The sequence below is a fragment of the Hemicordylus capensis genome, chromosome 3 (assembly GCF_027244095.1).
Source record: "Hemicordylus capensis ecotype Gifberg chromosome 3, rHemCap1.1.pri, whole genome shotgun sequence".
Lineage (NCBI taxonomy): Eukaryota > Metazoa > Chordata > Lepidosauria > Squamata > Cordylidae > Hemicordylus > Hemicordylus capensis.
The window spans coordinates 128,443,626-128,464,131 of NC_069659.1; the positions used below are offsets into that span (position 1 = coordinate 128,443,626).

The 20,506-nt window shown below is 43.1% G+C and overlaps 1 protein-coding gene across 8 annotated transcripts in view; it reads right to left on the reverse strand.

The window, feature by feature from the left end:
* Positions 1–13,250, reverse strand: part of JADE3 (jade family PHD finger 3) — a 65,206-nt gene extending 51,956 nt beyond the window's left edge. For 2 of the 8 annotated variants that reach the window (XM_053307228.1, XM_053307229.1), the window contains exon 1: positions 12,858–13,250. The gene's annotated coding sequence lies outside the window, so the exon portion shown is untranslated. Of the gene's footprint in view, positions 1–431; positions 505–4,330; positions 4,394–11,788; positions 11,828–12,176; positions 12,196–12,323; positions 12,388–12,857 lie in introns of those variants that run through there. The other 6 variants (XM_053307235.1, XM_053307230.1, XM_053307237.1 and 3 more) reach the window with 6 other exon arrangements.
* Positions 13,251–20,506: the final 7,256 nt, after the last annotated feature.

A 20,506-nucleotide genomic window follows, 5' to 3' on the forward strand; every position in this document is an offset into this window, starting at 1 on the left:
AAACTACATCCTTACACAAATACAATAGTGTTATGCTAGCACACCCTTAGTTGGGTTGTAGGCCAACATTAGAAGTTATTTGAAACCACAAATTTAGGCTTACCTCTCTAAAGGTAAAGTGTGCCATCAAGTCGATTTCGACTTCTGGCGCTCACAGTGCCCTGTAGTTTTCTTTGGTAGAATACAGGAGGGATTTACCATTGCCTCCTCCTCCACAGTATGAGATTATGCCTTTCAGCATCTTCCTGTATCTAGCCAGATAATATTGTGGTTGCCACCAATCCCCTCTTTTCCCTCAGCTCCTTTTCCGGCACACAGGCAGAGGGCTTAGGAGGGAAGGTCTTCTCTCATTTGCACTGGGAGATGGTGATAGTAAAAAACAGTGGGAGCCACCTCCTACTGCTCAGAAAAAAAATCCTTCTATTTCTTACCTTCTCAAAAATAGCAGAGAAATAAGGTAAGGATATCTGTGTGGTGCTCATCAGAGGGCTGGCAGCATTCGCCACTGGCAAGCAAATTTATAGATGCCTGTTTGTAACTTCACTCCTTCCACATATTTTTGAATGACAGAACATTTAAGGTTTGCAAGACAAAACATGTTAAGGGTTTAAATAAAGCACACACATGCTGCACAAAACCCCCCCTCAAGTAAATAGTCTAACTTTGGTATTCTATTCAAGTTTCAGGTTTACTAAGCTAGCATAACCAATAATTTCAGTTCTGACTTTCCCCATTTATGAGTAAAATAGAGAACACCCACAAATGAAGCTCCAGATTAAGTGGCAGAACTGCAACATTTAAATGGTAGCAGAATCATAATCAACTCACCATCCTATGAAGAAAGCAAAAGTGCCCTGTTTCTAAAGAGTGGAACAGCTTTTAAGTAAGAAAATTGGCGGGGGGGGGGGTGTCCTCCAAGCAATTGATAAATAATAAATAATTTTACAATATTGTATTCTAACTACATTTATTAAACATACAGAATATGAATATTAGAACATTTCCATTACTATACTTTCAGAACCTGAGCAATGGAAGGAAAAACAAACAACTGATTTCTCTCTCTCTCTTTTTGTCATAAATTGACCGGTCCACATCTTCAGTTCTACTCTGTGGTTCACCAACCTTGATATATTCCAGGACTACAGCTATACAGGCAGAAGAATTCTAACTTGCAGGATAGTCTTAATTTGTGCCTTTTTATTCCATGTGTAACTTATCTAGTACAAATGGCACAATTGTACAATTGTCCCAAAAGAATTCAAATCAGTAGCATTACTACTTTATCTTTAGTTGGACACAAATCATTTCTACATTACTGCTTATATACTTGACAATATTTACATTTTAATTTCAAAGAATTATCTCTTTTCATACCCTTTCCTTTCAGTCACTTATTAGAATGGAACACTTCTGTGTTCGCTTCCTTCCGGGCTACAGCAAACAACACTGTTGTTCTTTACTCCCATACTGCGTTTGAGCCACCCCCTCAGTGAATAGCTGCCCTGTATTTGCCTGTGGGAAAGCTGTGAGAAACAGCCAAGAACAGCGAAACAATTTTACCGAATCCTTGTCTATTTTAACTGCAGTCAGTGGAGTCAGAAACTATTTCCCTTCAGACTGCATTTCTGCCAGCAAACAAAAAGATACCATGATGGCATCAAAATCTCAGATACATGTGGCTGTATGTGGAAGGAAGTGTATCATTTTACAGCCAAACTAAATATGAACAAAAATTTAAGGGAGCATATATGGCACAGCAAGGAAGCAACCTGCCTAGAGATCAGGAGGCTGTAGGTTCAAATCCCCACTGGTGTGTTTCCCAGAATATGGGAAACTCCTATCAGGCAGCAGCGATATAGGAAGGGGCTGAAAAGCATCATCTCATACTGCACAAAAGAAGGCAATGGTAAACCACTCCTGTATTCTACCAAGAAAACCACATGGGTCTGTGGTTGCCAGGTGTAGACACCGACTCAACGGCACAACCTTTCCTTTCCTTTATATTCCATATTATCTTCAAATTCCCAAATACAGTATCCAATTTTCAAAGGGGCAATTTGGAATTCAGAATTCATAAACAGACATGTATGGTTATCAGTGGTGACCTATTTCTATAAAGCTGTGATTTTTTTTTTCTTAACATTGTTGCTGTTTACATTGTAGAACAGCATACAGTTATATTTTATGCAAAAGGAAACATTGATTTGTTACAGAAAGAAGCTACACTAAATTGATTCTAATACCACTATCTTAAACATAAACCTGGTCAAGAAACCACCAGTTAAACGACAACTAGTATTATAGATACAGTCATCTATTTTCCTTTCTCTCTAGAACAAGGAGGATACTGAGGATTTCAAAGTGCAACAGATGTCCTTTTGGGATGTCCCCTGAAGCTAAGAAAATATAAGAAAAATATAAGAAAAACACTTTCTACAGTATATGCAACATTTATTATCCAGTTCAACAAAGCAAGAATACCTCCAAAATTTTCAAACACAAAATTTAGAATATATAAAAGTTTGTTTAAACAAATAGTCCAGAGTTTTAATTCTAGATTAAACTGTGCAAACATATCCTACCTTTGGCGCACTAGTATAAACAGTAAAGCTTCACATCAGTCTAGCTGCACAACATGCAGTGTTCTTCCTTTCCTTTTCCTAGATTAAAATATAATCTGCAAGACACACATGCAGGTGCTTCTAACATACTCAATATCTTGTGTTCCAATGCCATTCCAATTTCCTAGCCTCTTACACACTGAAATCAGATCCCTCAAACACTGAGTTCAGTTTAAAGTTTTCCCTCAGAGAAGGGTAAATTATTTGGGTTGGGGCGAGAAAGGAAGAAAGAAAAGAAAGTCACGATGAGAACCATGGGTTGGTAGCAATTACAGTATGCACATATATTGGGGCAAGGGCAGAGGTTTGACTTCTCCGTAAAAAAAAAATGAGCACCTGGTTGGCACATTCTATTTCCAAGCTCTCTTACCAGATTTTATCTTGTAATTAAAACAATTTTATATTTCAATAAAAGCAGGGCAATGTTTAAAATAAAAACATTGAAGGTTTTTACATTCGGAACTGTAAGCAAGACAAACAGCAATATCAAATTCAGCAACAGCAAAGCTGCCGTTCAGAATTCCTGACTTTTAGCTTAAATTAAAATTCTGCCTACTTTGGAGGACTCTCTCAAGCGTACTCGGGTTTTAATCTACTCTCATTTAACATTGCCTTATCTGTTCTACTCCAGAGGGGTTTTGTGAAAATGAAACTGAAGCCAAAGTTTTATTTCCTAAACATTTTCTGAAGAGCTGAAGACACTACCACAGCAAACCTGAATGCAAACCCACTTCTCTGGGGAAAGGCCTGCTAGTTTGAAATGCAAACTAGAAAAAACACCTTTTTCTTTCAAAACAGAATTATCTTGTCATCAGCTGTGACATACAATAAAATAGATTTTATTTTTGGATGTGGATACCTGTGACTGATGAAGAACCTATTGTTTCTGAAAATATTTAAAACTTCTAAATGATTAGCTGATTCAGTTTATATTGTACCTATTCTTATCTCAAGTAATATCTGTGATGATCTTTCCTGAATTAGAGACAGAAGATTAGAGACAGAAGATAATCCATAACAGAACTGCTCATGCTGGTGGTAAATCCATTCACAAATTCCCTCAAAACTCTGTACAAGTGTAACGGTCTGTCAAATCATTTGGGGGATTTCTTACATGCTAACTTTGGAATTTTACTTTCCCCCCCTTGCATACAAATACAGAGCTTTTACAGATGTACACTGAACAGAAAGATTTTCAGCTAGTCTAAACGATTCACTTTTCAGATACCTAAGCGACTTTGGATGAAGTCTTCATCTTTTTGGAAAATATATCACTCTACCACATCATCAATACCAGTTCCATGTGTACGAAACTTGCTTCTAGTACTGCCACAGCTGATTACTAGAGCCAGTTTTAACATGGCATAATAAATACTACTATGCATGTTCAGTTGAAAACAAAGAGAGTCCTGTAATTTCTGTAGCCTGTTACCAGGGTCTGCTGGGCATGTGTTCACTGCCACAGTCCATTTCTACACTTTGCTTAAAGTGGTGGAAATTAACATCAAATGGGTGCAGACCCGTGAACAGCAAGAAAATACTCGAAGTCCTGCGGGACTGTGGCCATTGATGTACTTCAAGGGGAATAAAGAGCATCTTTGCTCTAGTACTTGTTTGCTCTCACCACAGTCCCCTCACCCCAGAGACCTCCCCACCTTCACCTGAGCCCACACTGCCACATCCCCTCTACTGTCATTGTTTCTCACCCAGTCTCTCCCCAGTCGCACCCCCACTTGAGTCACGCTCCTGCTCCTCCTCGACTGGACCCTTCCTTGCTGCCACCATCATGGTTGCTTACTCTCCTCAGGCCGCTGACAGGCCCAGGCCCATCCCTCACCTGCCTGCCTCCCTCTGCCAATGGGCTCGGTAGACCCAAGCAGGAGCAGCAGCAGCTGAATGGGCCCTTGCTTGCCACTGCCAGGGCTACTCGCTCTCATCAGGCCACTGACAGGCCCATGCCCGGGCCTGGCCCATCCCTCATCTGCCTGCCTCCTTCCGCCAGCGGGCTTGCCCCGAGTAGGAACAGCAGCAGCAGAAGCAGCAGTTGACCAGGCACTTCCTAGCTGCCACCGCCATGGCCTCTCACTTCCCTCAGGCCGCAGACAGGCCCGGGCCCATCCCTTGCCAACCTGCCTCTTTCGCCAATGCGCTCGGTAGTCCCGAGCACAAACGTAAACAGTTAACCGGACCCTTCCTCGCCGCCGCCATGGACTCTCGTTCCCATCAGGCTGCTGACATACTTGGGCCCATTCCATCCCTCGCCTGCTTCCCTCCACCAATGGGTTTCGCAGCCCCAAGCAGGAGCAGCAGTGGTTGACCAGGCCCTTCCTCACTGCCACTGGCACCACCATGGCGCTCACTGTTCTCAGGCCACTGATGGGCCCAGGCCTATCCCTCGCCTACCTGCCTCCTCCAGCGGGCTTGGTGGCCATGAGCAGGAGTGGCAACAGCAGCGGTGGTGGTGGTTGACGGGGGCTTTCCTTGCTGCCTCTGCCGCCATGGCCACTCACTCCCCTCAGGCAACGGACAGGACCGGGCCTGGCCAGCCTGTCCCTTGGCTGCCTGCCTCCTTCTGCCAATGGGCTCAGTAGCCCCGAGCAGGAGCAGCAGCAGCAGCTGACAGGGCCCTTCCTCACTGCCACCACCAGGGCTTCACCACCGGCACGGGGGCTTCACCACCTTGGTAGCCCTGCCCATACACACTGCTCTCCTCACCCCCTGCCACAGCCCCCTCACCCCAGAGACCTCCCCAACCTCCAGCGCAGCATCAGCACTACTTTCCTTCCTTTTGCCACCTCTTCATCGGGTCTCCCTCATCTGCCACACTCCTCTTCTTTTCTGGCACCAGCTGCCCCATCGGGCTCTTCCAGTTCTCTGGACCTGAGGTTTCTCTCCCAGCGCAGTCTCCACCTCGAGCCTCCCTTCTCCACCATCCTCCTGCTCCTCCTTGGCTGCCCCATTGGGCTCCTCCAGTTCCCCAGCTGCTCCTCAGGAACCCCCACCACCCTTCTTTCTTACTCTCTGCTCCTCCCTTCTTGTCTCTCTCTCCTCCCATCTTCTCCCCTTCCTTCTCTTCCCCTCTTTAATTCTTCCTCTGGCTTCTTTCTTTTTTCTCTGTTTATTTCAGTGGGTCGTCATGGCACAGAATTCTCACTGCTGGAGAAGCCTACTGATTGGGCCTCCAATGTCACTGCCTATTGGCAGTCAAGCACTGTGTGGGTGTGGCTTGCCACATACACTCCCCCATATATACATATATATATATATATATAGAGAGAGAGAGAGAGAGAGAGAGAGAGAGAGAGAGAGAGAGAGAGAGAGATGGATGGAGACTTGACTATGAAAAAGAGTTGTTTTATTGAGGAGTAATAGGGGTACAGGAAATGAAAAGTAGTTGGTTAGAAACATTACCAAGTTGCTGTACTAGGAAGGAGGAATAGAGGTTTGAGGATGAAAGAAAAAAAAGAGAAAGAAAAGGCACTTGTCATAGCTACCTGAATCTAGATGTGGGAATCCTCTTCTCTGGGGAGCTCAAGCATAAAACAAGCTCACTGAGGTGCACTGGTGCAGTGTGGGGTACCGCATCCGATGGTGAGGTGCAAATGCAAGGGCACCCTGGGCAAAATGCGGACTTGAAAGAGAATGACGGCAAAAGTGTGATGGCAGTTGCAGAGGCAAAGGCAAGAGCAAAAGTGTGGTCCCATGTTTGAGGGGAGTTTTTATAAAAACATACCCTGAGATTTCTTTAATTGGGTCTGTTCATCATCTCTCTCTGCCTGGGCTCTAATGCAATCAGAGAGGGGCATTTCCTCTGGCTTGTTTCAGTCCTTTGCAAATGACCTGATACAGGTACCTTTTAGGGGAAACGTCTTGCCAGAATGACCTTTTGCCTGGAATGCAGCTAGCGTTTCTCTTCCAAACAGGCTAAAGGAAGAAAGGCTAAGTTTAAGAGGTATACTGAAGCACCCCAAAAATGGCATAGCAAGCACGGCTAGTAATAAGTCCTTCAATAGTGCAATGAATATACAACACAATACAACGAATATTTATATACAGCTTTTCAACCCAAGTTCCCAAAGCTGTTTAGTTACATAAAGAAAGAAAGAAAGAAAGAAAGAAAGAAAGAAAGAAAGAAAGAAAGAAAGAAAGAAAGAAAGAAAGCCTGTCTCTGAAGGGCTCGCAATCTAAAAAGAAACATAAGGTAGAAACCAGTAACAGCCATTGGAGGAATGCTGTGCTGGGGTTAGATAGGGCCAGTTGCTCTCCCCTGCTAAATAAAGAGAATCACCACTTTTAAAAGGTGCCTCTTTGCTCAGCAGGGGATTTGATCAGAGGCCAGCCCAATGGCAGATTTGGTTCATTTCAGCTGAAACAGCCACAATGTGTTAAGAATATCACCTTGCAGACACTGTTAGCATTACAGCATAGACCTGCCTGTGTGCAGATCTCTGGGTTTATTTTAGGGCTGTAAAACAAAACAAAATATGCACTATACACACTTCAAAACATTTGCACCAGAATATGGAAACAGTTTTATGTTCTTGCCACGTCCCTTCATAGTATCTATCTACATCTAACACTAATCCCAGCAGACAACTCATCAAAGTAAAGCCATCAAGATATTAATAGACAAGTTGTCCTTACAGAACAAGTTAAATGGTAACATTTGTTTGTGGAGGTCAAGTATGAAGGAAAAGATACAAGCAGAACAATGCCCTTACTACCAATGATAGCTGGTAACTGTACTCTTAATTTAGGCAAGATGTTTACAAATTCTAACTGTAGATACTTCTTGCTGTAGATATCTCTGTGTTACCTCCTACAGCACAGATAGTTACAATGAATCACCACCACAAATGGTGATGGTTCAGCACTTCAATTATGTTCACATAAAGGATCATAATTTGGCAGTTCTAATTATGGCATAAGGTAACTTCTGATCACAAAAAATTGCAAAGCTGAATGAGTGTACCATTTATATTTAAGCAATTAGTTTGCTTTGGAACAGAGAAGCACCAGCACACAATCTGTCACTGAAAGAAGAATGTGTTTCATAGATTTCCAGTTTATTTTTCATTAAAACAGCATCATTGGGGGGAAATTTCACCTTTAAATAACCATTAAAAAGCAGCACTGAATTCCAAAGATGATATACAGTAATCACAGTGCGCAGCATCCCAGAATATACTTCTCCTAGACTCTGCATTGATGTTCCTAGATAAGGAAACCTATATCCATACGGATTTAAGAGTCACACAACTAAGATGATCTTGGAAACCTGCATTTTCAATTGTGTCAGTTCAGGCTAATACACATCCTTGTTTGCAATAAGCATGCTTGTGTACTGCGGGATGCATGACACAACAACAGAACCAAAAGCAAATTAGATTAATGATGATGCAAGAGTCTTGCAAGCAATCATTTAAAGTTGCACTCATATACATATTTATTTGGGAGCAAACTTCAAACGCAGTAAAATTTACTTCCATAAGCAGGAAGAGAAACAAGCTGGAGTTTTTGTTTCTTTTTTAATCTATAAGTATGGCAGCTGCAGTGGAATTTGAAGTAAAGCTGACTGATTTTCCACATATACAACTGCAAATCCTAGAGGAACAAACTCCAATGATACCACAGAAAATGTGTTTTACCAAATAGCAGCCTCTTATTTTTGCAACTTAGTGAAAAGCAGCCAACATGGCTTAAATCAGCATAAAGCTCTTCATCAGGAAGCTACAAAGTGATAAAGAAAATGTCATTATAAAAGATGTGGTATCCATAATATCTATTATTTTACAGCTCTTTAGAATTTCATATCTTTTCATTGAATCATTGCCATTAACTTTTGTCCTTGCTCTAAAAACATGAATGTGACAGATCAGTTCACACAGTCAAGTTTTCCTACTTAAGAGCAGGCACAGCACCTCAGGATTTTGACAAACTAGGCTATAAATACACAAACAGCAGCGCATTTCAAAAATTCAACTGCAGTTTACATTGCATGCATGGAAGTAGTCAAGTCCCTATCCATCTACAGCTCTTTTCGTAACTAATATTTCCCCATGTGATCACATGCATAGCTGAAGAGGAGGGTGCAGCTTCCTACAAACTGAAGAACTGTCCTAGTGTTTCTATACCACCATACATACCTCTTAAATGTGCATTATTTCCCAAAGCTCTCCACTATTTAGTTTCTAAAGTAAAAGAAGAAGTGTGCCGTCAAGTCGATTTCGACTCCTGGCCCTGTGATTTTCTTTTGGTAGAATACAGGAGGAATTTACCATTGCCTCCTCCCACGCAGTATGAGATGATGCCTTTCAGCATCTTCCTATATCGCGGCTGCCTGATATAGTACCAACAGGGTTTCGAACCAGCAACCTTCTGCTTGTTAGTCAAGCATTTCCTTGCTGAGCCATTCGGTGGTATCAGCATTTCTGAGCTTGGGAAGGGGAAGAGGCATGGAGATGAACAAGACAAATATAGATCCTATGGCGCTATACCTCTGTTTGTTCTTTAGCCTGCACAGAAAAGGAAGAATTCCTTCATAATAGTATTGTTATTAAGGTACTTCACTGACATGTATGTCAGGTCAAATAGAAATGCACATTATTATGATGGTCAGCATTAACAAAAGGCAGACAACACTAAATAATCAGCAGATAACCCTTACGTTACCATATAATTACTCCTACCATGTTTGTTTTGTTTGTTCTAAGAAAACTTTTCCTTCCAAGAAAACAGCTTTCTAGTTTATCCTAGGGATGTGCACGAACCTGTTCAGAGGCCTTTTTACAGGCCTCTGAACAGGTTCGAAAGATCAGCAGTTCGAAGGTGTGTGTACCTTTAAGGGCGGGGGTGGGTGCTCTTACCCCTCCCGCCATGTTTTCCCCGCCAGTGCTGCGCTTTAAAAGGGAGGGGAAGTGTACCTCCCTGCCACCCTGTCAGCCCAGAAGTGACCGGAAATACCCAGTGCATAAATGCACATCAGCATGCTGCATGCCTAGGCAAGCATGACATGTGCCGGCTACTTCCAGTCTGATGGGGTGACAAGGAAGTATGCTGTCACCTCCTTTTAAAGTGCGGCACTGGTGGGGGAAACACGGCAGGAGCGGTAAGAGCACCCTCCCCCACCCTCGAGCCGCCCCCTGCCAGTTCCATGCACATCCTTAGTTTCTCCTACATAACTTAGATGGCAAACTTTAACTGGCACATCAAACAACAATTGTGTGTTCTTTTGCTTTTCTGTTTTATACACCCAAAGCAGCTTATGGAAAAATAAAAGCAATCCCAAACAAAAAGCTAAAAAGCAGTATAAAAAAAAAAAATTGCAGCACTAAATTGGCTTATCAACTAAGAGCAGAGCAAACTCTAAAAGCAGTTAATTCAACGCTAAGGGCTTACTGAAATTTAAATAAATAATAAATAGACAGACAAATAGATAAGTGGCTTCAACACATGCCTGAAAGCATACCAAAAAAGAGCCAAGGGGATTTCCACAGCGAGGATGGAGTTTTGGCACCTCCATTGAGAGGTGTTCCTTGAAGGGGAGAGTAACCTCATCTAAAACAGGTTATACATCTTCTCCCAGATCATTAGAGCCTCTCTAACCAGTACATCCAGACTGTTTAAATTAAGTTTGAGTTTGCTCGGCTCATCCATTCCTGAACAGACATCAATGTCTGTACTACTACTGCCTCCCTGGAAACAGAGAATGGAAGAGAGATGTCAACACCTCAGTTCAAATCTCCAGATAATATCTATATGAAACTGGGGTGGCGGGGGGGGGGGGTTATGAGAGCACAAGAGAATAGAAAATTGTAGCACACTTTAAGCCAAAGGCCACTGAGTGGAACAGTAGTCTCCCAGCACAAATTTCTGAGATCGAGCCTATAGAAATGACTTGAACCATTGAAGAACAGTACAATATTCTGTAATTCCATGTCCACAAAGCAACCTAGAGGGATGCTGTGCTTGATAGTACTGCAAGGTCCAAGAAAATCAGTGGGGTTATAGGTACAGGTCATCTACTAGGGGCAACCAAGGAAGTGTCCCTATGTCCTCACATGCAGGAATCTGCATGTGTGCATGCAGGAATCTGCATGTGTGCATGCATTTTCATGTGTTAGCTAAAGCTTTAGTCAGTTAATCAGTGGGGAGCTATTTCTAAATCCTGAAGGCTGAGAGTTAGGACACACTCTTGTTCATTTATTTAGGCTAGTTTGGTTCAGATATATGGGATGAAAACCAGGACACAAAATATTGGGGGGGGGAGAGATGTTTGGTCTTAATTTTAAAAAAGAAGCTGTTATTCATTGTTCAATCAGCTAAAAGGCAGAACAATAAATTAAAAATTCTTCCAATTGGCTGAAAGCCTTGTTACAACCATCCAGCTTTTACTTTCTTCAAAGTTAAACAGATTCATGAAAAGACTAGTCTCTTTAGCTACCTGATAGATCAGTTTCTTTATTTGTTTAACCCTGAATATAACAAAAAAAAATCTGAAAAGGGTAATTACACTGTACCACAAGGTAAACTAACAAAACAACTAAAGTAAAAACAGATCAATTATAACTAACCAAACATAAATTAACCATTATCTTTACATTCAAACTTATAAATATATTTAGACTACTTCTGTATTTGACTTAAGATCTAGGTCTGCAAAAATGACATCATTGCAGATTTACAGTACAATCCTATGGATATTGTCATTAAACAAACAATCTGTTCACTCACAATTACTCCCAGGTAATAGGAACATATGAAGCTGCCTTATACTGAGTGAGAACATTGATCCATGCATCTAGCTTAGTACTAGAATGGCTAGAGTGCTGGACTAGGACCGGGGAGACCCGAGTTCAAATCCCCATTCAGCCATGATACTAGCTGGGTGACTCTGGGCCAGTCACTTCTCTCTCTCAGTCTAACCTACTTCATAGGGTTGTTGTGAGGAGAAACCTAAGTATGTAGTAGACCGCTCTGGGCTCCTTGGAGGAAGAGCAGGATATAAATGTAAAATAAATAAAATAAAATAAAATACTGTCCAGCAATGGCTCTTCAAGGTTTCAGGCAGGAGTCTTTCTAAGTCCTATCTGGAGAAGCAAGGGACTGAGCCGAAGACCTTTTATATACAAAGCAGATGCTCTGCCACTGGACTATAGACCTACCTCTCTAGGACTGAAGTTTTCATAAAGCCAATTTTGGCCCAAACACACACCAATCTGGAAAACACATAACACAAAAAACCTGCAAAACAAGTTTTCCTTCTCCAAAACATTTAGACATACATGCAGAATTGTATAACCTTAGAGTGGTGGCAGTCCAAATAATAAGATTACAATTCTGACACTTTTTGTAATATATCTAGTGCAATGTGGGCTAAAGGAAAACTAGCTAGCCCAAAACAAAGAGATATGCGAATGCAATCTTAAAGGTAAAAGGATGCGGGGGCGGAGATAAAAGGGGGAGAGGGGCTTTCCCCCCCAAAGGACTTTCCCCCCTAGTTTGTATCTCTCTCTTGCATGCCAAAGAAATAATTCCACGCTTTGGTTCTACCTGAACACGAATCACTCAGCAGTCACAGACTATAAAAACACAGACGTAACCCACTCTGAAACGGGGGTGGGAGAGGAAGAGACTATGGAAAATAAGAGAGCCTTCGGGGTCTACCCCGTTAACCACGGACAAACACACGTGTCTCACCGGGGCAAACCTATACGCAGAGACCCGAAGAGTGTGCCTAGCGCGACAGCTGTTGCCCCTCCTCCCCGCTCACCTCATGGTTGCCCTGCCCCTTCCCGCCCCGTCAGCGTGACTCCAGCCTTAAGGCCTTGGCGCCAAACGCCGTCTGTGCACGGGAGGGGGCGCGCAACACGGCGGCGGCGGCGGCGGCGGCAGCAGCATTGGCGGTGCTGGGGAAGCGCCACCCAAAGCACGGCCTAAGGCCGGCTCGGCTCTTTTCTTTCGCAGTGGCCTGGCTAGGCCGGGCGACCTAGCAAGTGACTCAAAGGCTCACCACCACCACCCCCAACTATTGGGGGGAAGCCTTCGAGTCACTTGCTAGGTCGTCTGGAAGGATTCGTTTAAATCTAAGTGCATATGCATGCGCGCGCGCGCACACACGAAGGTGGCGAGTCGTCTTCTCCGCGCGCCCGTGCCCGCACAGCCGTGCCGTGCCACCCAGCCCCACGAGGCCACCGGCCACAGCACCGGCGCTTCTCTCCCACAGCGGCTCACCTTGTGGCTCGGAAGAGGGCGGCGGCGGCGGCGGCGGCGGCGGCAGCTTATGCGTGCGCCGGGGCCCGGAGCTGAGGGGGCGACGGCGGCTGCTACTTCGTGCCCCTCATTTCTTCCTCGGGTTCCTCTTCCTCGCAGCCACAGCGCCTTCTTCGTCCACGCGCCGTCTTCGGGCCTGTGCCCGGCCGCACTACGAGCTGCTCGCCCCCTTCGTCATGTCGGCTCGGCGGGCGCCCGCTCCCCTTGCTCTCCGCGCTCGCAGGCCCTTGCCCTTGTAGTCTCCCTCTTGGCAGGCCAGGCGGCGGCACAAGAACCCTATTGTATTATTGACACTGCTGCTATTGCTGCTGCTGCTGCTGCCGCCCAGGCTCCGCCTCTTCCCCTTCCCTTCTTCTCTCCCACCCAGCCAGCCAGCAGCAGCAGCTCCAGCTTCTCTCGTGCCGAAGAGCGGCTGGCGCTCGCTCACTGCCACCTGCACGCTGAGACAGTCTTCATCCACGGCCAGGCCAATGTCCTCGCCTGCTTATTATAAGAGAATAAATCCCCCAAGGGGACTTATTTCCAGTTATGTGCTTTCAGCCCTGCGCGATCGCGCCTCGCCCCTTCCCCTACTCTCAGACAACCCTTCCTCTTTCGTCGATAAACGAGTTTCTCTCACTTCTGCAAAGGCCTTACTATCATGGCCATTTGGAAGAAGTCACTTCAGCACATTGGGCGCTGTCACTCTTTTTTTTTTGTAACCCACCTACACCATCCCTCCTTTCCTAGCCACTCAGTTAAAAGCTTCTAGCAGAGATTAGGCTCGTGAGAAGATGCGACTTGCTTCTCCGACCACGAAGGAAGAGAGGATTGCCTCATCCCCTAGCTTCAGCTCAGGCTCGAGCATCATACCGCCTGCTTTCGTAGACCTGTAGGCACATCATGAGAATAGCCAGCCAGACCTCCTTTCCGATAACGACTCTTAAAACACTGGAAATTATATGAAAGTGAACCCGATTAAACAGTAGGGGGCCCTATTACGTTTGCTGGCACTGTGAAGAAGAAGGATGAGCATCTCTTCGGCTAAGCTAATCAAAGGCAAGCCAGAGCAAGGCAAGTCTTACAAGTACATAATTAAGTTAAGGACTGAGCAATAACTCTTAACCATATGCTTGCAACTTCAGGGCAAAGCTAGCAGCAGTCCACCTGAAACAGATGCTTATTAGTAATAATCATTCATTTCAGATGTACAGTTTGAGGCCTGTGCTGAAATAAGGATGCATGTAACCCTAATCACACTTAGCTTGGCCATAAGCCTTTTTGAACAAAGTAGGAATTAACTGCTGGGTTAATATGATAGGCCAAGGCTACATGGGAGCCTCCCATTAGTATATAGCATAGCTTTCCAGTTAATTTGTATACACATTTCATTCTCTTCCACTATTTTGTCAGTGAGTAAGAGGAGCTCCAGATTTCAGAGCTGTTGATTCACATAGGTCACATATAGACTCTGGTATCAGTAAAAACAAGGCCAAAAGTAACATTAACATTCTCACTGTGTGCACACAAAAATCAAAAAGTGTGCTATGACCAATTTTGATAAGTAGCAGGCAGAATTGAACTTCAGAAACAAGAAAGGAGCAACAAAACCATAGTCTTAAAATCCTATAACTTGCTTCCAATAGACATTGTTAGCTTAAATACAACAGGAAAAGATCAATAAAGGGAACTGCTTGACACAAGACATTGTTCCATCCTGAACAAAAGTTAAGTTTGTTGTAAACTGTTTTGGACACCTCTGAGAAAAAGCAAACTAATTTAATACACACAAAAGATTTGCTGTTACTTTGACTTTTGAGAAAGAATATATAAGTAGGGTACACAATCACAACTTGTCACAAGTAGAATGCTGAGAAACACCGAAGTCAGCAGATCAAAATCACACTCCTACTAGTGGACTTAAAGCTCTCTGCTGGCAGCCACAGGACACTCTGATATAAAATTTGAAAGGAGGAAACACACTACAAAAAGTGAATAGGAGAGGGTTAAAAGGGAGAGATTCTCCCTGTTGTTCATTTTCTTGATTAGGTAATTTAAACCAAGCACCAGCAAGCATCAAAGTTTCAAAACAATGCTTTATTTCATTTGCTAGCAAACAGCTTCTGGGTGCAGCCGGCCCCTCCTTCTGCCAATTCATCTTCTTATATACTGAGCCATAAACACATTCCACACCTGCACATTTTGTTACTTTTAACACTAAAGGTTACGATCTGCTCCCAAGTGCCATTTCTCACTCACACTTCACAAGAGTAGTCTTGGTCTGGTTTCCCCTCCCCTCAGAGACATTCCTTCAACTAGTGTCAGATATCCTCAAGGCAAGGGGGAAGGGAGGTACAAGGCACAGAAAGCCCAACTGTCCTAGCTAGCTAAGTGCTATTCAAACTAATCATGCTTTTCCCCTTTTTGCTGCTCAAGCAAATTGCAAATATATTCCAACAAGAGGAAGGGGGAAAGCCCTTGTTTTCAGTCCCACTTAGTTATAAAACTTGCTGCATAGCTTTGGGCAACTCACTCCCCAAAGACAGCATGACATCAAGCCAGATGTAGTCTCTTATCCGTGGTGCACCATAGTTTCCCATTGGTGTATAGTACATGCTCACTGAGCCCCTGTCATACAGGGTATACATTTTTGTCTATTGTTCTGTTGTGAATTATGCTCAAAGTAATCTGTCTCTGCCCCTGACAAACTGCAGAACTATTTCTTCATCTTTTATACAGGTAAAGGTAAAGTGTGCTGTTGAGTCAGTGACGATGCCTGGCGACCACAGAGCCCTGTGATTGTCTGGTAGAATACAGGAGGGGTTTACCATTGCCATCTCCTGCTCAGTATGAGATGATGCCTTTCAGCATCTTCCTATATCGCTGCTGCCCAATATAGTATCACGCTATTATGTCACTCCATAGAAACCTATACACAGGACAGGAAGACACAGTCCAGACAGAACATGGTGAAACAGACTGGTTCCAGATCGGCAAAACAGTAAGACAAGGCTGTATACTTTTTCTTTATTTATTCAATTTATATGCTGATCATATTCTGAGAGAAGCTGGATTGGAAGAAGATGAGCATGGTTTTAAAGCTGGAGGAAGAAACATCAATAACCTGTGCTACTCTGATGACACTGATAGCTAAGAATGCAGGTGATCTGCAAGCTCTAGTAGTGAAAGTCAAGGAGCACAGGGACTAGCACTAAATGTAAAGAAGACTAAACTAATGACAATGGGTACAGCAACTAGCCTCAGAACTGATAATGAAGATGTTGGTGGATAGCTTCTGCCTTATAGGATCGACCATCAACAGTAAAGGATCCAGCAGTTAAGAAATACGCCACAGACTAGCAATTGGTAGAGTTGCAGTGAAGGCCTTGGGAAGGATATTTAGATGCCGTGACGTGTCTATACCTACAAAGATTAGAATAGTTTGGACCATGTTTTTCTCCGTGATACTCTATGGATGCGAAAGCTGGACTTTGAAGAAGCAAGATAGAAAAAGTATTGACGCTTTTGAACTTTGGTGCTGGAGAAGACTTCTGAGAATACCATGAACAGCCAGGAAAACAAACAAATGGATCATAGAACAAATCAATCCAGAATTTTCACTTGAGGCACAAATGACCAGACTCAAACTATCATACTTTGGACATATTATGCAAAGACCCAGCTCCCTTGAGAAGTCCATAATGCTGGGAAAAGTTGAAGGAAAGAGAAGAAGACAAAAACCAGCAGAAAGGTGGATGGACTTGATTATGTCAGCAATGAATGCACCACTACGAGCCCTGGAGATAATATATGTTGTCACAAAGAGTCGACACTGACTTGATGGCACTTAATCAATCAATCATGCTATTATTATTAGATCATGGCTTGTAGTAATTTCATACAAAGGGCAAAATGTCAGTAAGAATGCTTTACCTAGCTGCACAAAAGGAGCAACAGCAGCAAATACTAAACAGGTATTGCAACTAACAAAGCCAGCAGTCTACATTATGAGGTATAAATGGAGTAAAGTGACATTTATCAGGAGAAACAAAGTTCATCAGAAATTGATTCCTTTAACTGGCATGAGAAATTTGCTAGATCTCTAAAACCAAGGTCAGGCTCATAGCTGTGTAACTTTAGAACCTGCAAAATTACTAAAGCTAGTACACTAATTCAGCTTCACATGCTCACAATTAGCCTACTAGCCACCTCTCATAGAGAACAGTGTCATGAACAGAGTAGCTTACAACCCCACATCTGAATCAAATTTCAATTTCAGCAGCACTGTCATGGCCATGCTTGCTTGAAAAGCTGCAAACTATCACTGGGGGGTGGGGGGAATGTTCAAAATGAAGACATTTAATAATACCCAGTGGAGTTAGCTTAAGATGGTGCATGAAAATGTCTCAAACCCATTTAGTTTTCTGTTTATTATTTTTGTTTGAAACAAAGCAGCCCTGGACAGAACATAGTAGTGACATGTTATATGAAACAGACAGGCTCTACTTACTTGAGTCATGTCACTTTCTTTTTTATACACATTCTGGAACTGTATTGTAAAATCAGTTTGTGCTTCAATTATCTTACAAAAAAGAGAAAGATCAGGTGCTCTACTTTATGTATATCTTCTAAATTCAGTGTTAAAGTGCAGGAGTATTTATTAGATGCTCCAGGCACTAAGGTGTTTTAGAACCAGATGTTAACAGGTTAAGACACTGCAAGCAATCCACATCAGAACTTTGCTGGTTGAATGACTGTAACTATAAAGATTTGATTTGATTCCACATCAAAACATAAGAACAGCCCTGCTGGATCAGGCCCAAGGCCCATCTAGTCCAGCATCCTGTTTCACACAGTGTGGCCCACCAGATGCCGCTGGAAGCCACAAACAGGAGTTGAGGGCATGCCTCCTTAGAGCATAGTTCTTTATGCACTTCTAAAGGACTAATAAATTAATATGATAAATAAAATAATAATAAAAATAATATAATAAAATAATATAAATTCTGCGATATCTAGAACAGCAACAACACTGACAATAAAATTCAGCCATCCCAGGTCCTTGGGAAGGACTCGATGTCTGGATAAAACAAACCAGACACTAACACCTGTCTGACTGTGTAAATAAATAATAATAAAACCAACTTTGTTAGCTGCTCCATGACAAATTGTTCTCTGGGTGATTCAACACAATGGTAAAAAATATCCAATAAAAATACAGCACACAAGCAAGTCACAACAAGACAAAAAGTACAACATACAAATACAAAATGTTCTTAAAACTTTTAAAATCCATTTTAAAAGGCTGAGTGAACAGAAATGTCTTCACCTGGCATCTAAAAGAACATAGTGACAGTGCCGAGCAAGCCTCACAGAGGAGATGATTCCATAAATAGGGTGTCACCTCCAAGAAGGCCATAAGAACAGCCCTGCTGGATCAGGCCCAAGGCCCATCTAGTCCAGCATCCTGTTTTGCACAGTGGCCCTCTCCCTAGCAGCCACCCGCCTCACCTCATTTGGCAGGGGCACTTGGAACAAGGCCTCCAATGATTATCTTAAGGTCCGAGTTGGGACATATGGAGCAAGGCGCTCTCAGGTAACCTGATCCCAAGCCATTTAGGGTTTTAAAGGTCAAAACCAGCACTTTCAATTGGGCCTGGAAATGGACTATGCTTTAATGCTTTAAAGCTAAAAGAGGCTAAAGCTTTTTTAAAGAGTGTTAAAAAAAATTAAGAAAGCCAAGCCACAATATACACAAAAAATAGAATAGGAGTTTAGGTCTATTAGAGAACTAGTAACTTCTCTATTTTAGGGGGAAGAATTTCAGAGGAATAAATATGTTTATTTCTGTAGCCTATACAACTGAGGTGTTACCATTAAAACATGCTCTCAGTAAGGTCTTTTATCTCATCACACTGCACCCTATTTCAACCAATACCAACCTGTTTTTGTCATAGGTTTGCTATCCCTATCTTCTTGGTGGTGCATTTCCTTTCCTTCCTTTATCGAAGAGAACACATTCCTGTTTTGAAAGGATTTTAATCCAGGCAACTTTCAGTTCCAGTGTTCATGTTATCACTGGTCATAGTCAGCTCACTCATGTGCTAACTTTTCAACACCCAAGACTGGTTCCATTGGTAGATGTGAGTGCCAACCTACATACTCTAGAATGAACATGGACCAATACACCCATCAGACAGTTAGAAGGTGGCAACCTATACTTGATCCTCTGTCCACCAGAGCAGAATTGCTGAGGCAGGTGACCTAAAAGCCATGTGAATGAACCACTACCTCACAGGCTCCATGCAAGTCTGATGCAAAATTTGCCAAAATGGCAAATGCAGTTCAGTGTTGCCAACTGTAAAGTGATGCACATTGTGATGAAAACCCCCAACTCAAGTATATGTTGATGGGATCTGAGCTGTCAGTGACTGATCAGGAGAGGGATCTTGGGGTAATGGTGGACAGCTCACTGAAAGTCTTGACTCAATGTGTGGCAGATGTGAAAAAGACCAATTCCATGCTAGGGGTCATTAAGAAGGGGATTGAAAAACTCCATATACAGGTGAAACTCAAAAAATTAGAATATCGTGCAAAAGTTCATTAATTTCAGTAATGCAAATTAAAAGGTGAAACTGATATATGAGATAGACGCATTACATGCAAAGTGAGATAAGTCAAGCCTTAATTTGTTATAATTGTGATGATCATGGCGTACAGCTCATGAGAACCCCAAATCCACAATCCCAGAAAATTAGAATATTGTGAAAAGGTTCAACAGTCTAGGCTCCAGGTGTCCCACTCCAATCAGCTAATCAATCCATAACACCTGCAAAGAGTTTCTGAGCCTTTAAATGGTCTCTCAGTCTGGTTCATTAGGAATCACCATCATGGGAAAGACTGCTGACTTGACAGTTGTGCAGAAAACCATCATTGACACCCTCCATAAGGAGGGAAAGCCTCAAAAGGTAATTGCAAAAGAAGTTGGATGTTCCCAAAGTGCTGTATTAAAGCACATTAATAGAAAGTTATGTGGAAGGGAAAAGTGTGGAAGAAAAAGGTGCACAAGCAGCAGGGATGACCGCAGCCTGGAGAGGATTGTCAGGAAAAGGCCATTCAAAAGTGTTGGGGACTTTCACAAGGAGTGGACTGAGGCTGGAGTTAGTGCATCAAGAGCCACCACACACAGAAGGATCCTGGACATGGGCTTCAAATGTCGTATTCCTCTTGTCAAGCCACTCCTGAACAACAAACAACGTCAGAAGCGTCTTACCTGGGCTCAAGAAAAAAAGAACTGGTCTGTTGCTCAGTGGTCCAAAGTCCTCTTTTCTGATGAGAGCAACTTTTAGCAATAGCAATAGCAATAGCACTTACATTTATATACCGCTTTATAGCCGGAGCTCTCTAAGCGGTTTACAATGATTTAGCATATTGCCCCCAACATTCTGGGTACTCATTTTACCGACCTCGGAAGGATGGAAGGCTGAGTCAAGGATCGAACTTGTAACCTTCTGGTTACAGGGCGGCAGTTTTACCACTGCACCACCAGGGGCTCTTTTGCATCTCATTTGGAAACCAAGGACCCAGAGTCTGGAGGAAGAATGGAGAGGCACACAATGCAAGATGCTTGA